The 26,407-nt window shown below is 37.2% G+C and overlaps 1 protein-coding gene and 1 long non-coding RNA gene across 17 annotated transcripts in view; one reads left to right on the top strand and one right to left on the bottom strand.

Moving 5' to 3' along the window:
- The window catches only part of NRXN1 (neurexin 1), a 730,978-nt gene that overhangs the window by 22,224 nt on the left and 682,347 nt on the right, over positions 1 to 26,407 (top strand). The window lies entirely within an intron of this gene.
- Positions 5,608 to 24,964, bottom strand: LOC128150073 (uncharacterized). Its single transcript, XR_008237927.1, has 3 exons — positions 24,856 to 24,964; positions 15,045 to 15,221; positions 5,608 to 7,051 (listed from the first exon to the last, which is right to left on the bottom strand). It is a non-coding gene; the product is annotated as an uncharacterized LOC128150073 (long non-coding RNA).

Below are 26,407 nucleotides of genomic sequence, written 5' to 3' on the forward strand. Positions count from 1 at the left end.
TTTTGGAAATGAACTGAAAACCTACAAAATACATGTAGGATTGTATTTTATTGGGAAAAATGTCAGCTGATTGATAAAAAGAATTTTCTTAGGCGTACTGCACTCTGATAGTACTTGCTGACGCTATTGTATGAAGAATTTTAGAGCTTTCTGGCAGAAAGTGTTTACAAAATGTCATAGAATGTAAAGCTTTGTACTTGCAAAAAGGTGTAAGGGAAGAAACAGTGATTTTCATTAATACCTGGTTATGTAAAGGCTATTCTGAACAATACAGACTGATTAGCTAGTAAAGAGGAGAAAAGCACTTTCCTAAGTTTCTAGACTTTTGGTCCTTCTGCTACTAGGAATTAGCCTACAAGCATAAGATGAATTCATTCATCTATATTTTTGAAATTGAAATGAAGATCTGATTTTCAGCAATGTAACAGTGGAATGATTCTCCTCGGGCAACCTTTGAAAGCAAGGGAATATTCTTTCTGATTTCAGAAATTTTTGGATCAAGTTGTTTTATTCTACCTCAAACTGCTTGAGCTGTCACCTTCATGGACATTAGTTATTGTTGTTCACAAAAAATGTATCCAAATATATTGCTTTTACTAACTATTTATAAAAAAGCTTATGCAGAAATAATTCTAATCTGATCTTTATACGATGAAATAATGTTTCGAAGGCCTGAAGTATATGTAGCTTAAATGACTGGAGCTATAACATTTGATGTCATGAAGGTCTCATGAGGGTATCTTTAGATAGCAGTTAGATAGTAGATTAACAAGTAATTTACTTGTTTTTCATGAACAATAGATAGATGTATTGTATATAAAAGGATAGATAGACTGGGAAATGTCCAAATGACCATTTGAAAATAAATAACTTGAACTGAACACACAGTCCAGCTACACATGGTTTACCATTTGGATGAAATGACCAAACAGAGAGTGTATGACACCTGTGTTATGGAAGATGATAACCTACTGAAGAATGCTAAATCTACAGGAAAAAGAACAGGTTAAATATATGTGAAAGGGAACCATAGATTGCATTCCAGCTCCTGGGTTATTAGATAGCACCACATGCTAGATGGTCGTGCATAGCCACTGTTGTGCTAGCTACTTCTCATGGGTATATCTGCATAATACGTTCAGCTGAACTGTACAGCTAAGCAAAGCCAATACATCAGATCACAAGAAAAGAGTGATTAGACAGAAGCTCTGTCCAACGACGCGGACAAAATCCCAGAATGAGCAATCCACAGTGCCGACCCAATGTTCTCAATTTCAGTTCGATTTTAAGTAGAATGACAAGGGGGTTTGAGAGGGCAAAGCACTTTGGCTAAATGAAATGTCAGCAAGTCTATGATTGCAGAAGGGAGCATGGAGAATTCAGACCTTTAAATCTGTGAGCAAATGTACTGAACATGTAAACTCCTAATTAAAGGAAGAAGAAGTTAAGTATTAGCTATCTGTCATACAAGTAAATGTTTAATCATTAATGGGAAATACAAAAAGAAGAACAATAGTAAATGGACCAGTCATTCTAAAATGTTGAACAGATTACTGGAGTTTGAAATACTATACTATCGAGTAGAACAATGCTAAAATGTTTATTTTATCTTCAAAATCTGTTTATTCTGACATTTTAATTTCACTGACTAGTGAGGAAATATAGAGTCTGTAGCTTTGAAGACCATAATATTAGTCTGACCCCCTCCTCTGGAACAAATGAATCTTTGTTATAATTTACACACGTACTCCAACATATTTTTAAATGGAAACAGCCATAAACATAACAAGATTTTATGAGCTTTCCTAGGTGCAGAGTAAATAGAGGGAAACTTTTTTCCAAAGCACAGAGTGTACTTACTCACCTCTCATGATGCCTATATGAATTTGCTGACAAACTTTCTTTTGTGCCTTTGGTTACTATACCAGCTTTGAGATGCAATCTGACACACTACATAGGTATTTCCTAATATTGCCAAACTACAGCAGAATACATTAAAAAATAAGATGCTGTCTCTTCTATGGTCCATTTCCAGACTACATTACGTGTGCATCACACTCCTTTCCTTTGCCTTTCCTTTTCATAGGTGTGCATGCTGCCACCATAGGATCACTGGAGGTAGCATACATATTTAATTAAATAGTTTATGTTGTATCTGATACACCATTCATGGACAATAAATAAATTACTCTTACTTTGAAACATCTACTAATCTCTCTCAAAATGTTACATCCCAGAAATCTGAATATCGTATGTTTTTAATTGCTAATAAGGTTTGTATGTGCCAAAAATGTGTTGCTACCTTTGTAAGTACTTCAAAGTACAACAAGATCAGCTATTTTCAATAATGGTCTTGGACAAGAGACTACAGGTCCAGTTTCCTTAGAACAGTATAAAATATATATTTCCTTTGGGGGGAAACATATGAAAGTAATTTTTCCTCTCTATTTAATCTATTTTGCAAGGTACACTGTAGTGCAATTCTATTTCAGCAAATGTTAAAACAGCACTTTTTTTTTTTCTTTTGGGAAAAAAAAGACTTGCATTTTTGTTCTACTGAAGTTGCTTGCTCACGAAGAAAATGTCTGGAGTTTGGGGGTCTGTATCAAGTTATTTCTGTGCCCTTGTCATAGAACAGTTTTTAGCAGACACTATTCATCAACAGAGATTTGGGGATATTTTAACTAAAACATGGCATTGAGAGAGACAAGATTATATGTTTATTTAGGATTTCCTTCTGCCTCCTTTAAAAGCCCTCAGAATATACGTAGATTTCAAGCTATGAAAAAGATAGTAGAATGGTCATTAGATTTGGGACTTTGAGTTCTGATCAAGAGATTTTGTAAATTTCTTTAAGACTAATACCAAATTGGTGAGTGATGTTTAAATCACACATGACAGTGATGAAATACATAAGTCTCTGATTAGTTTATCTTGGCACAAACTCTGTGTCCTCTTCTCAGTTCCACTGAGTAGTAAATTGCACAGTCCAATTTCATTCAAGGACCAACCTGAGATAGAATAAAAGCCTAAAGGTTTTATACTTATCCATTAATTGATAATAATGTGCTAACCTTCAGATATCTCAGTCCTGTAGTTCTTATATTTGGGGACTGAATATGAGTTTTTCAAATTCAGTCTTCTTTAAATGTCAGTGGATGTGAGTGTCATACCCAATTTCTCCCTGGGACTACTTTTCCTCCTAAAAATACTAACAGGTTTGGTTTTATTTGCTCTAATCCCTATGCAAAGATGTTAAGGAGGATTAGGTTATTCTTGGGTGAAATACCATTTTATCGTATTTTTAGAAATGTTATTATATAAAAATCTTTTTTGAGCTACCTGACTTAAACAGCATGACTATCAAAACTTTCTAAGTATGCTCAGGAACAGATTTTTTTTTTCCTAAGTCCTCTTGAGAGATCACATTCTCTCTGTGCCTGAAGTAAGCCTGATGGACTTTTAGCTTGTGGTATATAGTGTATTTGCAGTGCATTCAAAATATAAGAATTAATGGGTTAGTGGGTTCCGTACTAAATACATTTTTAGTATAAAATTTTCATTGCAGTTAAATGCATGAGAATTTTGCCATTCACATGATTTGTTTGTGGAATTGGTGGTATGGTTTCACCCTTTCTGATGCATGAGAGCTCTCTTGGGCCAAATAATGACAAAAGCAATTTGTCATCATTTTTGCCCCTCATGACCTCAAATGCTTGAAAGCCGTCTTAATTGTTGTTTGCATTTGTATTACTCCTTCTAGTACATGTGTGTGACAGAAAGAGAGAACAAACAGAAGTTACCTAGTTTGCTGAGGGAATGTAGACACATATTTTTTATTCTTCAGTATCCCACTTAGATCTAGAGATAAGATCTAAGGTTTTTGAGTTTGTTTCCACAAGGACCTTGTTGATTTGACTCCACCATGAAGGAACATTATTTTCCTGCACTTCTGTTTTTGACAAGCCAGAATATTTTTGTTTGAATGAAGCTGTGTTTATTTTTTGGAGAGTAATTTCTTGTGAATGAAATAGAAGCAGAATAAGAAATTCTACAAGACTCCATTACATTATTAACAAAGCTTTTTTAATACCATAGCAGATATATAACCTGCAGTGGCAGCTCCATTGCCATTTTCCACAAAAAAAATAGTTCTCAAGCTAAGGATTTATGCTTCATTTACAGAGAAAGAGTGTATTCAAAAGTAAAATTTCATAAGAAAGAATTACAAATTATACATAATAAAGAACATTCAAAGGAGAATTCTTATACAATGCATGTGAAATGGAAGCAAAAACTTTACTTTGTGGAGCATTTCTCAATGAATATGATATGTTTGTGCTATGAAAAGATAAAAATTGGTATAAGCAGGTGTATGAAAAAAAGAAAGAAGTATCTCCCTCTTGTTATGGAGATACACCAGACTTCAGAGTGACAAAGTGAAGGAGGTATTTTAACCTCATTGACTAAAGGTCAATATAGAAGCCAAAGAAAATGAAGGAAATCTACCGCTCAGGTGCGCTCTTCAAAGCAGCAAAATAGGATTCATGCTTCTGTAAGAGAGGAGATTGCTGGAAATGCAGTACAAGAGCTCTCCAAGGGGTGAGACCTTCAAACTGGCCATTTCAATGAGTAGCCATTCCTGAGGAAATAATCAAACAAACTAACCATATGGCCAGTCTGGAGCATGTGAAAAAATAGTAGTAAATCAGCAGGATGCAGTTGGACTATATATTGTTTTACTCAGAACAGGTGCTTTCACATTATATTTATGCAGTGACCAGGAACTAGTAATTGACAGCAATGCTAAGGTGAGAATTTGATAACAGCACTGAATTTATCTTATCTTGGAAAGGCTGGGCTATAGGGTAACAATTTCTTAAAGGATATCCTGAAACTTAGTCTCTGAATAGGCAAAGATTGTTCTGCTTTATGTTTTTTTGGCTCTCTATCAAATAAAAATGGGCTCCCGCTCCCCCCTCCCCCCCTTAATTTACATTTCTCTCTTCTTCTACTTAAACACTTCAGTTTTATTTTCTCATTCCTCTTGTGCTTTTTTTGCTTAGATTACATTCTCTCTTTGCTTTGGCTTTAGGAATTAAATAAAGCAGCCCAAAAGGGACAAGTCCAATAACTTTCCATATTCTCAAGCCTTGTTTTTCCAAACAGGATGGTTCAGATTTCTGAATTTGTAGATCAGAGCAACCAAACAGATCCTTCTATCAGGGTACAAGTCCATCATAATAGAAGGTGTTTGCCCCCATTTCAGGCCAAACTTCTGCAAAATAATTAGTTTTGGCTCTGCACCATGTGAAGTCTGGACCTGTGTAAAGGTGATTATTTAATCTGAATTGAAAAACCACGTTTTGAAAGACAGGAGTTTGTATACATACTGCAAGACCAGCATCTGTAAGCAGTTCCAATTTGTGTTAATCTAATGATCCCACTTGGATTTTATCTGCCACAAATTTCACGTTCTAGGAAGATACCAGATGAATTGGTCCAGGTTTCATTACAGCATCACTAAGGGCCTTCAGGTTAGGTCAATGCAAGCATTTGTTGAAATGTCCTGTTAACTTTGCTACTGGACTATGACTATATGCTTCCTATTGAATCTGTTCACAATTGTGTGCCAAAAAATGCCATGCAATCTTCTGTTCAGCACTTGTACAATCTGCTGTTGATATCTCTGTGACTGTCAGCTGCACTCATTTCACTACAGAGCATTACATCCTCCTTCTCTTTTACTTCATATGCCATTCCAATTTAAGAAGATATACCTGTTACTATCTACTATTCTTTCTTTTTTTAAATGAATATAATACTCATCTTCTGTTGATCACGTTTTCCAGAAATGACAGGATGTCTGAGATTCTCATGCAGTTTCCTTTTAGCATTCCCCAGTTATCACATCGTCTGATTTGCATTGCTGATTCTTTTTTGATGTTGAACCACATTCCACTAAAATTTCCTCCCTCGGATATTTCATTCTTATACTAAGTCAGAATTACTCATATTCCTTATTGAATGATATTTAACACAGTGATAAAGATAAGGAAAAGTACATAGCAATCATAATTGGTTTTAGATGGCCTATATTGCTGCAGATGGCCTCTACAGTCTTGAAGGGTTTATAGGAAATATTTTATTCCTTTACAATCTCCTTGAGTGCCCTACCTCTCCCCTTACTGCTATGTCTTCCCATTTCTGTTCCTTTCAAACAGTTCCTATTCCCTCTCTCCATTTCCTATGTGGTGGTCCTTTCCAATTTTCAGTGCTGTGGGCCTCTTCATTTCAGCCTTCCCAGTTTTCCCCCCAGCCTATGTTTTCTATAAACGGCTGACTAAGGGCTTTACTATTCAAGGGGCTTACTCTTTATTCAGTTTATTTATTCTTTGCCTATTTTTCTCCTTCAGACCACTCTCTCTGGCCTTTGGCCACTCCCTGCAATGATTTCTTTCTCACCCACAGTGAAACATTTGAAGTTGTGTGTGAAGAAGTAAACTCTTTCTACCTTAAGGAGTAATTTCATTTAACTTCTTTTTATTGCTGTCTCCTAAGGTGGGATTTAGATAGCTTTAACGTGGTGGTGTGTTGTAATGCTGCCTAATGCAATACAGAATACACTTCATTAAATATATATGATACAGTTTCTTATAAATATACCTAGAAAGTGACACAAATAGAACAGCACAGCACCAGGACCTCCTGCTCAAAATTGTTAATTCAGTTCATAAAAGAAATCCATATGCAGTATTACAGAGGTCTCACATCTTGTAAGTCAGATTGAAAACAAAACTGAATACAAGTATATTGGAAAAGTTTAAATTAAATTGCCTGCAGAAGCTATTTTGGGTGCCCAAGTTTGGATTCCATACAGAAGAAGTGTGTGTGTGTTTTATAATGCACGCTCTGTAATGTAGCTGCTGTTGTTTCTTGTCCTTTGAAGAGAGGTTCAAATGTGCAGGCAGAGAAGCCTCACCAGCTTTGCAGAGAATAGAAAATGCTCCAAGACAGACAGCTGCCTGGGACTTCCATGAAATGCAATTGCCTGTGAAGATCAGCAGATAAAGTGAATGCAATTTCATTCTAACCGATTCTGAAGGCCATTCACATTTGGACCTGTGGTCAAAAAGCTAACTATGCTTTTATCTTACCACTCTATCACTTCAGTTATGGAGAGGTCCAACTGAGCTATTAACAAAAAAACGCTAAGGCTTGATTTGGAGTGAGTTTTTCCCTCTTTAGAACCAAAATAGCTGAGGAAGTTAAACAAAATTAGTCCTAAAATCAAGGGCAAAAAGTAAGTAATTAATCAATTTTCCTTACTAGCAACACATTATACATCACCTAGAAGAAAATAAAAGCAATGAGAAAAGGTCTAATGATGTAGCTTATAAATTGCAGATTGCCTGTTTGTGAGACATAAAAATCGATTATAGTCTATAAAGAATGTAATGGTATCACTAAAGGTTTGGAAACACTGTCTGTCATTAGAATTCATGAGGGGATATATTAGCCTTTCCCTCTGCAAAGATTTTATGTTCATCATTTGACAACGTGGAGACCAGGTAGCCTAGCTCAGCTAGTAAGTAATTCTGACATGAGGCTGAAGCTAGAGGAAGCTGAGGAGCCCCTTCTGACAGAACTTCCATTAGCTCTAACAGCGCTTTACCTAACATTTCCCATGGAAGCAGAGGATTTTCTTTTGTTCTAACTTTTCTTATTGCCAAAAAAAGAATGAAGGGAATGATCTATCCCCTAGCACAGAAAACATAATAAAAACATGGGCTAAACTCTGTTTCTAACCTGAGGTAATTAAGGAGGAAGATAGTCAAGGTCCTTCAGCATCAGCTAACAAAGAAAGGAAGCATGGCAGATCATTCCGTGCCTAAGCTCAGGAGAGAAGGAACACATTTCTCCTTTTAACATTTGATCTTCTTTACTTTAACCTTTAATTACATCAGTGACTCTATATATGAGAGGGGAATTAGAGCCTATTCTAAATTGTGAATTCTAAAACCTCTTTCTCTATGGGGATAAATAATTTATACAGTCTTGCAATCCAGCAATTTAATGAGCCCTTATGCATGTAAACAAAGTTATACCTCTTCTTAGCTACTGCAGAGCTCTTCAGTAAAAGCGTCTGGGGTGAAAAATGGCAGAAGTTGTGTACAGCTTCTGGGTTCTTGGATTTAAAAAATGGTGATCCTGCGGTAATTGTCTTCAGAGTCATTAAATTGCTGTTTGACCACTAGATGATCTGGAGCCACCAAATATGTGCTTAGACTGTGATAATCTAATGCTATTTCCTGTATAATACAGGCCAAATAACTTGATCTAGTCATTCTTAAGGAAAGAATATTCGAAGGAAAGTAGCTATAATGTAAGTCGAAGACTTTAAAAGTGAAAAACATTGTTTATTTGATTTTTTTTCGTAACTACAGTTCTGTCTTAAAAACTGAGACAGGACACAGCCTTCAGGAAAATGTGGTGTGTAGAATACAGAAAACAATGTGTCTTTTTACCATTCACATCTTTTACACCATCTCTAGATGATCCCTACTACTGTACTATAATAGAAAATCCACTTTGGAAAGCATTAAGTTTTATTTGTTTTGAAGCACAAACTTATTGCAATATGCCTGCTGATTAAAATATGCTTACACATAGCTAAGCTGAATGGATTTTTTCTAATGAAGTGATTCATCATTAGAAAATTATTAAGAATTTTAATGAAATACTCCCACAGAAACATACCATTTGCAACAAAGATTTCATCAGAGATAATCCTCATCTTAGTTTAGGAACGGAGAGCTGTACCCCTGCAGAACCAATAGTTTAGTGGCTAGGGCATTTATCCCCCTGTGCCCTGTTTTTTCAATAAATTATATATATATATACACATGTATATAAATATATAAAAATTCTCTTTAGAGTAAATTGTACCTACACGTGCAAGTGCATCTCATATCAACACATACAAACATAAACATACAAAGATGAAAGGGACCTATTTTTCTTCTGGGTGAAAGCAAGTTGTAAAAGCCTTTACATTTTTTGCTTGAAGTTAACGTGGAAGTATTAGCTCCAGTTGCAGAACATCGGAGCGAAGATCCTTTAAAACTTAGTGTATTATTGAACATGTTCTTATGACAATATCATATACAAGGTGTTTGCACTTCATTGTGGTATTTGTGAAGAGGTCTTTTTCTGGAGCTAGACATATTATCAAGGTGCCTGAAGTGACCTGTCTCTCCCAAAGATGACGATTTTTCAATGGACAGGCAGCAACACATAGGATAGTGTGTATAAGCTGCAAAGCCCTAGCTCCATTCCTTATAGTCCTCACAGATTAATTCACAGTAATGCATTTATTCCCTATTTCCCTGTAGTCATAAAACAAGGAAAAAAAAAAAGGAAAAAACAACAGGAAGCATCAAAGAGTTGAGAGCCTCCTGTATAAGTTTGTTTTGAAAATAATTTACATATGTTTTAGCCTTATGCAATAAGTATGTTTAAGCCAGTGTCTTTATAAATTAACGTCAGGACATTTTAGTTATCACTTGTGTTGATGGAAAAACTCCATGAGGGATACTGCATAGGTCCTGTTAACTATTTAATAGTGATATCCTTTAGCATTTGTGATTTGCACAGAAAGGCAAGATTTGAATTAAACATACATAAATGTGTGTCACATTTTCACATATAATTACTAAAGTTTCAAAATCAGTTGACCCTAAATAGATCTTTATGCCTATAATTTTCTGATTTATATGACATATGTTAGCCAAATCATGGCCACATAATTTTTAATTGAAAAGTATGAATGCTTCTGGCAAGTAAAAAGGTAACCTTCTCCTGATGCAGCTATCAGAAAGTAGAAAAGAAGCTTGATTTCCCTCCTTCAGAACATGTAGACTGATATTAAGCTATAACATGGCTGCCTTGTTTCACCTGACTTACTTAAATGAGGGATATAGTGCCCAAATGGCTTGGGCCTTGACAGTCTCTGGGAGTCAGCAGGTATTAAAGAAACGAGAACCTTATTGACCATTTCACACATAAGCCTGGAGCTCTAAGTTATATTACCTAACAATGACATAATCATTAGTATATCTTTGCATTCATTAGTTTTTGTGACCATTTTGGGACTGCCTGTTACTCATCTGCAAAGAAGAATCGGTTATTTCCTGCTTTTAAAAGCATTACATATCCAGGTTTTCATTTTGAATTTATGTAGTACAGTTAAAGAGACACTCAGAGATATCTATAGTATCTGCATGAGTTAGTAGTTAGGAAAAGCTGACAACTTGTTATGTTAGAAAGAATTTGGTATATTTATGCCATTTTAAAAGATTATTTTTTATAGCCACGTTGGCTCAGACTCTAACAATTTGTCTTTTATAACATTTTCTAACCGAAGGACTTGAGACAGAAATACCCCTAAAAAGGATATATCACACACTCAATCCTTTTTTCTTGAAATTAGTACAAAATTGTTTCTGTCATAGCAGAACATTTAGTGAGCTAAACCTTGTTTAGACAAATAGCTGAAAGATGCCAAAGTAGTAAAAGGAAGAGCATAGTAAATGAGCGCTGCTATTGTTTTGCTACAGAAATAGTAATCCATGGCCTCAATATCAGCATGTCTTGAATGAACATGCCACTTAAAAAAATAACAATGTATTAGGGCTCTACTGAAAGATTTGATATTTAATTGTGTTCGCTGATCAAAAAGCATAAACAACATAACAATAAACATGTGAAATCTCTGTATTCTAATGATAATGGTTAGGTTTAGCTGTGTCTAGACCTGCTAAATGCTGCTTAGTGAATTACTGAATACAATGATGAGTGATTCAAGCATTCTGTTCTCAACATTAATTTTCTGGATGCCAGCAGAAGTTGTATAACCAATAAAGGAAGAAGTGCATAGGCATATGCTCACACCTATCAGCAGTAAATTATAACTTTGACAGCCCGGGAGTGTTAGCAGTAGTGGGGCAAGTGGCTACAGTGCCTTAACAAAGAGGAAGGCAGAAAAAAAGGCATTTCTTTTTAATGTGGCTGCTAATTTCAATGTCTCCTTTTTATTACTGATGATATCCTTTGAAAACTGAACAAAATAATGAATTAGTTATGTAGAGATTAGGGATGTCATTCTCATAGAGAACTATTTTATGGGAAAATATATTCAATGCCAGACATCTGGAAGGCAAAAAAAATGTTCACTTATTAAAGTTATTTTTGTCAGTGATGTTAAATGGCAACCAAAGAAAAGAATAGCTCTACTATACACACGAAAATTCCATATCCTTCTTCATTTTGAACATAAGCATATTTGTGTTTATCTTATTTTATCATACTTTCATATTGTGTATGAAAAAAAGCATAGTGATGCAAATGTGGCTGAGAACAAAAGTGGGAGAAGGACAGAATGAATTTAAGAGCACAGCAGAAATATGCAAAAACGTATAACGGGAAAGGGAAAAAAGGAGTTCCATATGCCTAAAGAGCAAGAGTACAAAGGAGAATTGTAAGATGATGAAAGAAAAGGTATAACTTGTATGCAAGAGAAGCTACGAAGAAAAATATAATAGAAGAGTACTAAAACAAAAACGTGAAATAGGGAAAATAATAAATAACATTACAAATAATGGACAAGATTCTCACCTGGATAAATAGATCTAGCTCCATTAATTTCAGTTTCAGCTATACCTACTGACAGTCTACACTAGGAATTTCCCTGTGGGTAATTAAAACAAATCATTGACTTGAAGTAGATATAGCTGAGCATTTTGCATCTCTGCAGTATCTAGGGTGGTCCTGGTTTAGTGTTATATGTTTTCCCACAAGGTGCATTGATATTATCCTTAAATTAAAGTAGTCCCACAAGCCTGTGCTTCCACAAGCACATATTTCCCTAGGAAGCAGCACGCTTAGCAACACTGGTATCCATGGCAGTACCTACCATGTACGACTTGAAATGTGGAAGCTCTTTCCACTTTCACAGTTTTGTATCTCACTGCAATCATGCTGCCTACCACCAGCGCCAGCCCTCATTCACAAGCTGAAGTTGGACCATGTATAGATGCACCGGAGACCTGGTCTGATGACCACGCTTTCCCTCTGCAGAGACCCTGCTGCCCATATTGCTGTTTCAGGATCATGAGGCCAGCTGTGGGGAAGGAAATGGCTTGGTGACAGGCACAGAGGCCACTGCCACTGTCCCAAACTGGAGTTCCCAGGCACCATCTGGCAAGATGGCATTATACCCTGAATGTGGGTTAACCTGGGTGCAGTGCTTTCAAAGGTCAAGCCTTTGAAACCCTGTGCCAGAAAAAACCTTTGAAGCCCTGCGCTGGAAAAGTGTGCACCGTCTTTACCAGGAAAAACAGTAGTGTTTTGGGGATGTAACGGCACCCTGTCTGCCTGCAGAGTGGAGGTGTAATATCCAGGTGTAATTTGACCAGTTCTGCACCAGACTATGACTGACTGAAGATGCTGTGCATTGCAGAGCCTCTCTGGGAGCATGGGAGAGCCTTTTCATCCAGGCAGCAACCATGAGGGCTGGATGCTGCAGCCGCTGTGGCATCCAGGAGGTCTCCAGCATCCGCAGCCAGCGCTCCCTGTCCGTGGGGGCTGGTGGTGTGCGTAGTCCCAGCTGTGGGCTGTCTGGGTAGTACTTCAGAAGACAAAACAATTTAACTGCTTCATACAAAGATAAGATATTTTACTTCAAAATGGGAATATTCTCAGTCCTTTCTCTCAGTCCTTTTTCTCTTCCATCAGGGGTGATTGTTGGCTCCTTTTCCCTTGGCTATGGCTTTTGACTCTTCTCCTCCTCCCCCTCCCTGTCTGTTCCTCAGCAGCTGTGCCCTCTCTCACCCCCCAAAGCCCCTGTTTTCAGCTCTGCCATCCCATCCATCCCACTTCAGCTGTTTCCCCATGTTCCCGGGACTCAGTTTTGGCTGCTGCTGCCTCTCCCCCACCCTCAGCAGCTGTCTCGCTCTGCCCTGGGGAGTCTCTGGCCCCTCCTGAATAGCGCGTCCCTTTCCTTCCCAGGCCTCTGCCCTCCACCCTGGCTCGGAGCCAGGATGCTTTCCCCCTCTACCACTCCTCCAGACCCAGCCTTTGCCTTCGGCCCCTTCCCTGGCCTCCGCTCATCTTCAGCAGCTGGTGCCTTCCCTGCACCTCCCCGGCCCCACCACGCTTTTGCCTTCGGACCCTCTCCCCCTCCTGCCCGGCCTCCGCAGGCCTCCCTCATCCCCCTTCCCCGCGCCCAGGCCTGCGCCGTCTTCCTGGAGCCCCATTTCCCAGCCCTCAGCAGCCGTTCCCTGGGCACCGGCTCCCCCCGTGCCGCTCTCAGCCCCGTTCCCCCCCTCTCCCGGTCTGCAGCAGCCATCGCTCATTCCCTAAAGCCAGGCCTCACGGGGAGGCCTTCCTCCCATGCAGGCCCTGCTCCGGCCCAGGCCCGAGGCCCCGTTCCTTCGGCTCCCGGCAGCTGTCTCCCCTCACGCCAGACCTCTGCCTCCGGCTTCAGGCCCTTCTCCCCTGCCTTTCCCTTCTCCCCCACGCCAGCAAGCATGGGTGCTGCTGAGCCGGGATGCCAGGGCTGGGAAATCATGTGGCAGCAGGTTGGATTCCTCACATCACGCTTCATTACCCTGACAGCGCATCACAGCCGCGACAACGGAGTTGTCAGGATGGCCTCCAGAAACAACGGCAAGTAGGGGGACAATGTGGTCCACGGCAGAAATGCTGTTAAACGGGAGACCAGCATGACCCGTAGGAAAATCTGTAATGTGCAGCGGCCAGCCCGGCCCTCAGGATTAATAAGAGCAGAGGCACTATGCTCAGACGGTGAAAAGAGCAGCCAGAACAGCTGTGGAGTAAGCCATGGTTCGCTGCAATTGCTCCTCAGCAGGCAGGACCTTCTCGTGGTAGATGAATGGAAAACTGGCAACCATAAATTGCTGTTCCAGTTTTGGGCAGGAAGGAGGCCTGCAGCAGCCGCCTGTGCCATTTTGATGCCGGTGCTGGCATAGCCTGTGGCGTGCGGAGGGGGGAACGGGCTGTGTGTACACAGGTGTGAATGCTGCAGTGGGCTTTAATTTTCTGCCTCACACTAAGCAAACTACTCATTACTGGCCAGGGGACTGGACTATGAGAGACTTGCCGTGCAGAAGAGACTTCCAGCAGCTCCCACCAACAAGAAGATGACATTTAAAGATTGCAGCAGTGGTCCCCTTTTCTGACCCACTTATTTACCTAGTGAGCCCCATCATGTTATTGCACCACCATATGCCTCAAAAAAGGATGGCATGACCAGGGTGCTGGCTGGGGTACAGCACTGGTGCCTCAGTGTTCAGGGATGTCCTCCTGCCGAGTCATCAGAGAGGACCCCCCCGGGGATGGCAGCAGCCTTGTACAGCTGCTGTCCTTCTCCCCCTGCTGCCCCCAGGCACACCCTGGGATGGAGGAACTAGGAGTTCACTCTGGCTGGCAGTTCAGTCAGGTCCTCGCTTCCAGAAGTGACATCAAAACCCAAATAAGGGAGTCTGGACTGGTCTGGTAGTTAATGTCTTGGACCTTCAGAAACTCCACCTTCATTTTTTTAAACTTGAAGAAGCTGTACTCCATTTTCATCTCGTGCCTGGCCAGCAGCAAGTCACCTGGACACCTCTTGGTACTGTCTCAGGGTAGACCATCTGCTAGTAAAGCCCCAACCTCTTCCCTCCACAGCCATATAAATATAGATGATTTATTTTGGAGACACAGGTCAGACTGCCTTAGAAATGTTGCTGGGAAGAGAGATAGCTATCAAGATAGAAGAAGAAAAGAAAAAATAGGAAGAGGAATGAAGGACCAGGGCTGGACCCAGACCAGGACCGGGTGCAGATTGCAAAGGGGAGGAAGGTGAGTAAGGCTAAAGCACCTTAAAGGCCAGGAAGAGCTCAGATGTTTGTTGTGGGTCAGTTTGGAAATGTAACCAGCAGTGGTAAGGTACTTTCAATAACTGTCTTTTTGAAGAACATTACCTGAGGGGATTTTCCAATGTTGCTGAGCAATTCTGTGGGGCATAAGTATTAGGTTCCCTCTGCATGTAGGTTCAGCTTCCCGCTTTCCAATGATGTGGGATGTGAATTAGGGAGAGGCTTCTGCTTCAGCTTCATCCAGAAAGAAAACAGTTTCTCACACCATGATGCATTCAAGACCTAAACCAGCACATAATAAATGGTTATGAGTTGGGGACTCCCTGCAAATACTCGAGCTAGTTCTGATTTAAAATGCTAATTTAGGTGTCTGTGGTGTGTGATTTAATTCAGTGACATATCTGATCCTATCTCTAAAAGGAATGAAAGTAGTCAAATCTATGTCAGAGCATTCAACTGTTTTTTCTATAATTAGCTGTAGGGGGGGGGTATTGTGGTTTGTGGTTTTTTTCTTTCTGTGTGCATCTGCCTCTCATTAATTACTTCATAGCTTCATTATCTGCTACTAGATATACCCTGTAGGTGAGCAAAAAGCCCTGCACTCATATGCAGACCCATGTTTGTCACTCTGAAAAGCAATATCCTTCAGAGAATGCCATCTGATTCTGCTGCAATGCAGTGAGTGACTGGCTGGGGTTAAAAGCCTTGTGCACAATTCCTGCTAGCTGGTCACTAATCTCCAGGAAAAGCCCCGTGTCTTAATTGCTATTGTATAATTAGGAACCTCTTCCATCTAACCAGTGTTAAGCTCAAACAGTAATGTGCCACATCACCATCACTCTCTCTAAATGAGGATCTGGAAGTACTGCTCTAAACAGTGTGTGACAGTGATTATTATTTTTTTTAATACTCCCTTGAAAAATACTAAGACCAGCACCATCAGTGTTATATGGCCAACTTTGAAGATCCACAGAGCTGCCACAGATCACTGCAGCTTAAGTGACTAAACAAAGTCGTCCCCAAAATTGAACATGTAAAGATGAGCGAAGTCTGTCAGGCTTCTTATATAACATATGTTGTAAAGGAGCCTAAAATACCAGTCAGTAACTATCTCTTAATTTAGAGAATATGGAGCTGAAAGTAAGAGAAGAAAGACTTTATTTTAATATGACTGTAAACCTCAGGGCAGCCAAATATAACTAAGCCTGAAGAAATTGATGTATTTGTCTTAATATCTATGGGCTAGATATTTGAATGTTTGATATTGGATTACCTGATAGCTCAGTATCAGTGGTAAATTGATTTAAGTTTCCCTGTGGTATTTGGTATCTGTCTAGAGGAGGTTTCTGTCCTGAGGAAAATATATATATATATTCTGTAAAACCAAAATTCAGATGTAGAAACATTGAAATATTTGATTGTTATAAGAACAAATAGTTGTCTATCAATAACTTCTGAGAATCCTATTCTAGTAAATCTAAAATATTATGCAAAACATAATATAAATTAGAAATAAAGGAAAACCAAATTCAAATGAAGACAAACAGTGTTTTTAAACTACCTTTGTTTTCACAGAAATTCTCCTTTGGATGAAACTGTGCTTTCTCAGAAAAAAATTCTTCTCAACATTGTTTTCCCCCAAAATAATTAATATTCAGCTAGTCAGATTCTTGTCTTCAGTGTGATTGTGAAAAGATTCTAGAAAACTGATAGAGCTACCTGCCAGGCTGAATAAGCAACCATAAACAATAGTGAAATTGTACACAGAAAATTCAGCGAATGTGCTTTCTTCTCTCTGACACAACTATAATTGGTAAAACAAAATTAATGCAATAGAGATGAGCATCTGTTTTGCTTTAAGATAGTCTTTTTCCTGGTGTATTTTTCCAAGATTTATGCTGGCACAGATGACTGTAGGATCAGGCCCAAAGAATTACTTGGTGTGTGTGATTTTGTGTAGTGCTGAATATCTAGTTGAAGACTGCTGTTCGAGAAAGGATTCATCTGAAGTTCGTTCTTTTCCTGCTTTTTGCCCATGTTATATCATTAAAGTGATAGAGGATTTCATAAAATAAAACAAATCTTCTCAACTGCCTCTCTTTCTGAGAAGAGCTTGAAAAATTCAGATGAATCAGCAAGCGATATTTAAATAGTTCCTCATTTTATTCAACTAGAATATCATATGGCACACTTTATGCACCATCAGTTAGTGGATTTTCATAAAAGTCCATGTCCAAAATAGAGAGGTCAGAAGCTCTACTGCCCTCAGTGCACTGTCAGAAACTTTTTTTTTAGTAATTTTATTTTCTACTTATTAAATCCTCTGGACAGAGGCTTCTGAATCTTTGGCATGCAGTAATAATTCAAACATAATTCGCCTTTACTTTCATGCTTTGCAGAAGCTTCTTGGAGCTTAATACAGATTTTCCCTATTCTCACAGTCATTTCCAATATTCCATAGTATCTTTTTTTTTTAGTTTTGCTTGTTCCTTATGGCCTAAAAAAAGTTAAGATTTTGAACACTCTTGAAGTTCAGAAAGGCACTTCTCTAACTAGTTCCACCGAACATAATAAAGCCCTGATCTCTGTGGAAACTTCAGCTGCTGTTTTAAAGCAATTATAAGGATGAGAGAACACTCTATAATTTCTACAGTTGCTTTCCCCATTCTCATCACCTTGAGAAACACGTTTGATGAGCAACACTGATACAAGTCCCAGGACAGCAAACAAATACTATAATAGAGAGAAAATATGATCTGTCTTTTAGCTCGATAAGTGTTTTATTAATGTTGTTCCCATCATTTTAAATGACCCCAAAGTACTAATGGAAAACCAATGAGAAAAGAAGGAGCATTAGAAAGAGAAAACAGGAAAAAGTGAAAAGAAAGGCTCCAGGTGCTGGTTCTTTCCGATGAAATTCCTTGGAATTCCTTAACGTTTATACTGTATTGCTTTGATTGCTCTCAGTAATTTCAGATAAGCCTTAATATCTGTTATGTAATAATTTAGGCAGTGCAAATATAATGTAGGTATGCACACAAAACCAAAATTCAGGCTTCTGGGCTACAGCCATGTTATGGAGATTCATGTTACCATGGGAGTATTTTACTTCTACAAGCAAATTCAGATGCTTTAAAATAATTTTAGAAATCTTTTCGCCCATTATTAAAACAAAATGTGGAAAATCAGAGATGTGGAAAAAAATGTTTGTAAGTAAAAAGTACATTATTTTGAAAATCTTAATCCCTTGTATCTGTAATGATTTTTGTTAACTTACTACTCTTCCCTTGCTAAAAAGCTAGTTCTGCAATTAAACAAGTTTGCACTGAGACTAAAGGTCACCTTTTTAATCAACTGAATTTTTCGAATTACTTAAGGCGGTAATTCTCAGACTATATCCACAGCAAACTCTTCCAGGTGACAAAGGGATATTTCTATTTTATTCTGCTACTGTGGTAAAACACTTGGTGAGATTCCAAACACTATAATTAAAGAATGCATTTCCAGATATTTTTCCACTAAACCAATAATCTTTCTTCATCTATTGCAGCTGTTTCATATCTTCTGATTTCTTTCAAAGTTTTTATGCATGACCTTTTACACTATGGGTAAAAGTTAGGTGGTAATCAGATTTTTGAACTATTAGGAGAAATATAATAAAGAAGAGAGTCTTGAACACTCATTTAATTTTCAGAAGGGGATTTTATAGTCTTATTCTTTTTCCTTGGAGAAGTTTATTTCGTTAGAAATAGTCTTGAATACAGCTGCTTATTTCACCTTGGAGACAGAAAACTGGTATGATTGCTTCATATCTAACCTACTTATTTGAATCAATGTATTTAAAGAGGTGAAAACCACTAGCGGATGAGGGAAGAAGGGTTGAGAAAAAGGTGGCTGTGGATGAGAGCCTTAAGCAATAAGTTACTTGCGGAAGGGAAAAAGTAATTGATCATTTGCACCTATCTGCTTAGCAAGTTTCCACTTTGCCTTCTGGGTTTCTCCCTCCTCTATTCTGCTGAGTGTTATTTGTGGATAAATTTTAAATTAAGGAGATGTAAATGGTTGGTGCAGAGAAGAATTGGCTGTGTCGAGGAAAGCAAAGAATCTCTTGCAGGGATAATACAAAGGTAAACCATTATAATTTGAGAAAACAATAATTGGCTAACAGGCTAGTATTTAGTAGCACTATTTTCAACTAGATCCTTTCAGAAATGTTTTACTGCAAAGGTTATGACAAAGGCTGAAGAGCTGTGTGGTCCAGGGCTACCTCCTCCCTTATCTCTGGAAAGGAAATCTGGCAAATCACAGAGAGGAGAGTTTCACAGTTCACTGCCCATCAAGAACAATAGAGTACAAAGGAAACAATTAAGTACTTCCTTGTATTCTGCGAAGTGTAGACCTTTTACCAAGAACACTAGTAGGCACCTGTTTTTGCTAAATTATCAATATTTGTGATGATAACCAACATTACAAATGGTCATCAGAGGAGCAAACGTACAAGAAGACAGGCCTGAAGAGAGCAGTTTAGAAAAGCTCGAGCATTTAATGACATCTGGTATTCTTTGATGTACCATTTTCTTGCTATCTGTTTTCCTCTGTTATCCAGAAAATCGAAAGGGCTTGGAATTCACTACACAAATCATCATAACGCACATAATTTGATTCGTCCCTGTATATATTTATATTATGTCCGGAGTCATCCTTGTTATTTTAGAATATTAATATTTTTCAAAGAAATCTGCCCCATCACAGTGAGTGACTGGCTGAGGTTAATGGCCCTTGGCACAACTCCTCCTAGACGGTCATTAATCTGGAGGAAATGCCCTGTGCCTTAATTGTTATTGCTTAATTAGCAACCTCTTCTATCTAAACAAGTGACATATGACCTGAAATAACAATATACACAGCAACAGTCATTTTCTCTAAGTGTTTGAGCTATGCCATAGGCAGATTCTATGCAAGTAAAACAAGGCATGGGAAGTACATATCTATTCAAATAACGTGGGGTGTTATATAAATAACTGAAATAACGTTCTTCAGATATGATCATTAATAAATGTCTTTTCTTAGATTTCTGTCACTAGTTTAAATCAGTGACTAACCTGATGCCTAAAATTTAAAATGAGAAAAGCTGTGTTTGCCTTATTCCTCATACAATTTAGTGTTCCATATTTCTAATCGATACTGACTGTCAGTGGTTAGCCATGGTTATAATCACTGCAGGATCTGTATAAATGCACACACACAAACCCAGAGCACATTCCTACATGGAATATAAACTCGCATTTTTGCTCAGAGCCTGGGTGATGAGAATCTGTTCTCTGCACTCTTGGCCATTAACTTCTCCTCTCTCTGCTTTGTTTCCTTTCCCCATCCTTTGTCTATTTACAAATTGCATATTTTGATCGTAACCCCTTATAACAGAAATTAGCTTTTTCTAAGTGCATGCATAGTACTTAGCCCACACAGGGCTTTTGCACACGCCTGGAATATTGTGTAGAGAGACAACGCAGTACAGCATCAAAGGAACTTTCAGAATTTGAAAGTACACTCTTGTCTTTGCAATTGACTTTATAAATAAAAGATAAATGCTTTATTTGTTGAAGGTAGACTATAAATATGAATGGTCCGTTAATATATCAGTTTGCATCTTCTAAAATTTGATATTGCTTGCTAGTAAAATCTCAACTCATCTGATACTTTTCCATGTGAAAGAGTAGTGAACATTATACAAGTAAAATCTTGACTGTTTTTCCAGTTTTCGGTTTTTGGCTAAAAACATTCATGTTAAGTGTTCATCATTGGTATAATTCAAACTCTGTTGAAGTCAATGGAAACAGGTCCAATGACTTATAAGGGCTCAGGTTCATGGAAATTATTTTGTAAATATAATAGTTATGGACTCTGTTATCAAAAAGGAAATTAGATTACTTGGGTTACGAGCTGGAGAAACTCCATAAATGTAGATGGTTCAGCGTATGTAGACTTTGAGTCCTGTTTCAGTAATAATTTTTCACACATTTTTTTGAATCATCAAATGGCAGCCCAGCTGTTCTACTTTGCTCTGTAATACCACTGAAAGTCCGACTATCCTAATCTACATACACTATTGCCAATGCCCATCTGCTTGTAATGCTGAAGAGCAGCTGAAAAAAATGGGGACAGAACAAATAGAAAACTTAATAAGCTCATTTTAGCTGCACTACTGGATTTTGTGAGCTTCCATGAATTTTAAATACAAATAGATATTATACATTTGTCCAGTTTTAGTACAACATGGTAGTAACAGAAAAATTGTGGAACTTAAAGTGGAAGCTAGTGTTGTCCTAAGCATGTACTGAGCCATTTAATAGCTGTGCATAATTTATTTTAATTCAAACTGTGGACAAGATTTTCAGCTAATTTGAACTAGTTGACTTCTGTTGTTGTTTGGCCTTCAAAATCTGTTTTGCATTGACTCATCTATTTATTTACACATAAAAAGAAAGTTCAGTTTCCTTTAACTAAAGAACTGTCTATCAAAAACACTCAACATAAATGTTACTGAAAGACATCTGAGCCTGTTCTTCTGAGGTCTACGGAAAACTTTTGCTAACTTAAAGAGCTAGCAAGACCAAATTCACCTCATAGCTGAGGACATACATAACTAGTTTTGGTCCAAACCAACAAACATTAAAGAAAGTTATAAATGAATAAAAACATAGAATTTATAGGAGAATTTATGCAACAAAAATGCATTCATAATTTACCATACTCTATGAATGCCATGGGAGTAACTGTTTCCTTTAAGTATTTGGCAAACATTGCTAGTATCCATTCAAAAAAGTAATTTTCCACTCAGAGAACTTCTTCTTGTAAGCACTCATGGAAAGAACAGCCAGCAATACAATGCGTTCTCTGCAATTCTCCCTGGCTACATTGATGTAGTCAAGGCAGAAGCTTTAAATGCAGAAGAAATGAACAGCTGGTATCAAATCCACAATTAGATGCGGAAAGATCATCTTCCCATGAGAGCAGAAGTTCATGGTTATTATGTAGCTGTAGTTGTTAGTTTTCTGGTTTGTGTCTCTAAGCAAAACCCTTTTGTAGTTTGAGGCAAAGTTCTACAATCTTCTTGAAATGAAATAAATATGCAACCTTAAGAGATTCACATGATAGACAAAATCACCTATTTAATCTCTGTGTGAACTGCAGTGCTGTCTTTTCTGTAAGTAAATAAATTTCACTTTACAGACTGGACAAGCCTTGTTAGTTAAATAGGTCAGCTGGATTCAGTGCCAAAACCTGCAGGATTTCAAGTGTTCTGAAGAAAATGAATACATTATCCATAAGGTAGTTAAGTGATATATATATATGTGCATACATATGCAGCTGAACAAATAGATAATAGTTTACTCAGCCATGCCTGCAACTATGGTGTATCGTCTCCTGTTCATGTAGTTTCAGCTTGCTGCTTGTCTGTACAATGTATTGATGAGAATCTTCTTTCTGTTCCAGAGAGTGCTAAATTTTCAGTACAGTACTGTTAGATTCTTTTTATTGTTAGATTCTGTTAAGTATCAAAAATTTAAATTCACATCACAGAATGTAGATGTTAAAATATTTCTTCAGAATTCTTAATATTGGTATTGCAATAGAACTTAGGTGTCACCTTGATGCTTTCTTGGTTTTGGGTTTGTAGAAGCAAAAAGTAAAAGATTATTCTAAAAGGATTTCTATTCAATATGAGCTTGGTATTTACATCTCCATATTTATAATAAACCTAAAGTTCAGTGAAATAGGATTTAAGAAGTTCTGCATGATTTTGCAGAGTAGTTGACACTTTTTCATCAGAGCATCGATACTTTTCTCTCTGAAGAAGCACAAAATACAACAAGATTCTACATAATTTTTGATATTTTCAATATACTGTGTAAATGAATTGATAGAAACGGGCTTGTCATCATAACAAACAGAAAAATTACCCACATCCAGGTGTACTATATCTACAGGTGGGTTTTTTTGTAGTCAGAATTGTATATAGCTCTCACTTTTACACATACTACCAGATAGACTAGGGCTTAGGGGAAAAAAAAATCCCTTGGACAGCTGTGTTCAGTTATCAATATCAACTCATTATAAGTAAACACTTGTACATGCATAGAATGTAGCTGACCAATAGAATTCTTCATCAATACTTTTGTCTGTAGCTACACAGCTTACATTTTGCAGAAAGATGATTTAAAATTCAGTTTTAGTTGTGGTTGCCTATTTTTTTTTTTTGCCAAACAAAATGGCGCAGAGAAATTGTGCATTTCTGATCAGACAACCATTCTCTATGTATCCAGCCTTCAAGAAGAATATTAAGGATGAATATTGTATTTTCTGCTCTGTGTTTGTTGCTTCTTTCAAATCAACCTTGGCTCTCATTCAGATTAGCTTCATGCAAAGCATCTGTCAGTTATACTCTTTTCACTTTACCAGTGTTTTGATACTTCTTGAAGTTTTAAGAACTTCTGCAATTTACTCTGCTTTTTACGAAACCCTATATTTTGAATGGTACTTGAAAGATGAGGCCTTTTTTCATTTGTATTTTTTAAATTCTATTTGTTCCCATGGAAAATTATGTACTAGGGCAACACAACGTAGTTGTTATATAGATTTGGGAAAAGAAGTCTTTTCCTCTCTAAAAGTGTTTGCTATAATCTGGTAAAGTAACATTAACAATACAAAAGTTCTTGTCCAAAAGATCTTGAAGGACATATGGCTGTAATGTGGGGGGAAGAAACTGCTGATTTCATTTGCCAGAAAGAAAAGAGAAAAGGAAAAGCATGAGATAAAACCATGTCTTAAGCTCAGAATCACGAAAGATAGAAATGGCAACAAGCCTTTTTCCATTCATTGGTTAACTTTTTGAAAAGTGGATCAGAAGAGTGTAGGCATGCATTCTGCTGCCTTATGCAGATGAATTGTCAAAATGCTATGTGCCAGTTTAATTAATTAGAGATCTAACAAATCTTTCTACAGACACATGCGGAAGACATTCTTTAAAATGCTTTTCAGAAAATGCATAGCTGATATGTAAAGATTAAGTCATTATTTACCATTTTTGTAAGTACTTCTAGAATATCAAGTAAAAACATTTTAAATCATTATTTTTAAAAATGTTTTCATCAGTGGGACTTTATTTTCAAAGATGACAGCTGGACCAGACTAATTCCTTATATACCAGATACAGTGGTAACTAATCCTATAACTTTGTATGTATTAAGTACTGTGTATAATTGGATCATAAGGTTGTGGATAACTGACTTGGAAAAATTAGCAAAGCCATAATTACTCACAAAAAATGTGAACATCTCTTATGTATACACTAATCAAGGATATGTATGATATGCACAAGGATATGCACTACTGTACTGCACATTTTATACGATTTAATGGATACTTGGCATTATTTTGTATGACAAATAGTGAAGCAGAACTTTGCAGCATTATGGATATACCACACTTACACCTCTTGGGATCTTCTTAGTCTCCATTTAAACAGTTTTGATTACATTAAAAAGAATTGCTTCCACATGTCATATTCGAAAAATGTTCAGTATTATATTTTTTGCAATTGCATATGTAATTGCATACTTTCGAGTACTGTAGATTAACAGTTCTACTGTATAATTTGAAAATTTTGTCACTGCAGATCATAAGCTCTGTTTAAGTTTTAATTAATTACCCTATTATCCCTTGCTGCATTCTCACCATAGGCATAGAACACAGCTAAGTGTTGCAACTGCAAGTCCACCTCTGTTATTCAGTTTTTATTGCTAAATTTAGAGGCTTATTCTTCTTTTATTTGCACTGATGGTATAAAAAAAAGAGCAGCTCCACTGCTTAACGGTTGAGTTAAGGCAATGTCCAAAGAGTTTTAGGAACTTACCCAAAGTTTGTTGAAGTCAGGGAATTCCAGTAGGCTTTGGATAAGGAGTAGAAGTTAAGGAGAGGAGTGTGTATCTTTCTTCTGTGTTGTCATATGTTATGTATAGGGGTTTTTTTTTTCTATTTTGATTTTCGTCCTCACTGAATACTGCTTTCACCTAGAGTGAGAAATGAGGCACAGTTATTTTAGTTGGTTTCTAATTCATTAAAGCTGGTGAATGCTGAGTCCCATTTTAATAAGCACGAAAACCAGACAAAATGATAATATTTTGACCAAGAGAAACAGGGGAAGAGAAGAGAAATAGTGCATAAAAGAGTAAGCCAGAACAGTTGTAACAAACTGCTACTAGGTATTCTGATGCATAATTATTGAGTTAATGTTTAACTACTAAAAAAACCCATTATGATAAATAAATATGTTTACAAAAAAAGGAAAACCTCTCTGTTTATTACCAAACAATGATTCGCATTTCAATCTACAAAATCTACAACTTTTGTTTTCTGATATGGGTGAAGAAAATTCATGAATGATAAACAGCAATATTGAATAATCAATTAAATGGAAGTACCTTGAACTATTTATTTTTACACTGTTTTTCTCAAACATACTTCTTGCCAACCAAGAAAATTTTCTTGAATACTTGAATAGTGTCTAGTACATTTAAAATAATTCTGGAGTTCTGTATACCTTCTATCACTGTAGCATCAGAGCTTCTTAAATGAACTAAAGCAAGCAATTTATGGATTATGGATTTTGGTTAGAGTAAGCAATTTAGTGGCCATTTTTATTTTTTCTGACAATAAATAAAATAATTTTTAGACAGCTCAAATACTTGCTAGCATCCTATAATACTCTTCCTTATAGTCAGAACATCAGATGGAAAAATCATTTCCCCTAAACAACTTCATGCAAGATTTTTAAGGTGAGGACTAGTCCAGATAGACGTTGTTCAGTAGCAATCCAAAACAGTACATAATTTATCGGGAAAGAATTTAAGCTTTGAGGTTGGCATTTTGTGAACAGTTTGAATCTTTTCTAACCTATGAGTCCACAATAAGAGAAATGAATTAGAAAATGCCAGGTTGTTAAAAAGATATATAGAAATTTACATCTCTTTATATATAATCTCTGCTAATTACTTACATAAATCTATCCATCTCCCCATCTGGATAGTAATAGATAAAGCATGGTTGAGTACCAAGCCACTGCTAAGATAAATATATTTTTTTCTTGGCGCACCTACAAAATAGGATGTCCTACTGCAGAAAAGATTCCAATATGTGAACTATAATTATAAGCTACAGCCATCACATATTCATGGGTGAAACCATTAAGGGAAAAAAATCTTCAGGATACATCCATCTTTCCCACTAACACACTCTGTTTTATCAAGATACAGCTTTAGCCACTTGATATCTATGCAGATGCTGATCTTAGAAAAAGAGCAGTGTGAACAGTGCAGTTGTCAACTGACATGGGGCGAGGTGAAGTGGATGTCATTTCTGTACTTTATCTCATGGCATCTTATCAGATTCCCAGTGGCTTGCTACTG

Source organism: Harpia harpyja, chromosome 13 (assembly GCF_026419915.1).
Source record: "Harpia harpyja isolate bHarHar1 chromosome 13, bHarHar1 primary haplotype, whole genome shotgun sequence".
Taxonomy (NCBI): domain Eukaryota; kingdom Metazoa; phylum Chordata; class Aves; order Accipitriformes; family Accipitridae; genus Harpia; species Harpia harpyja.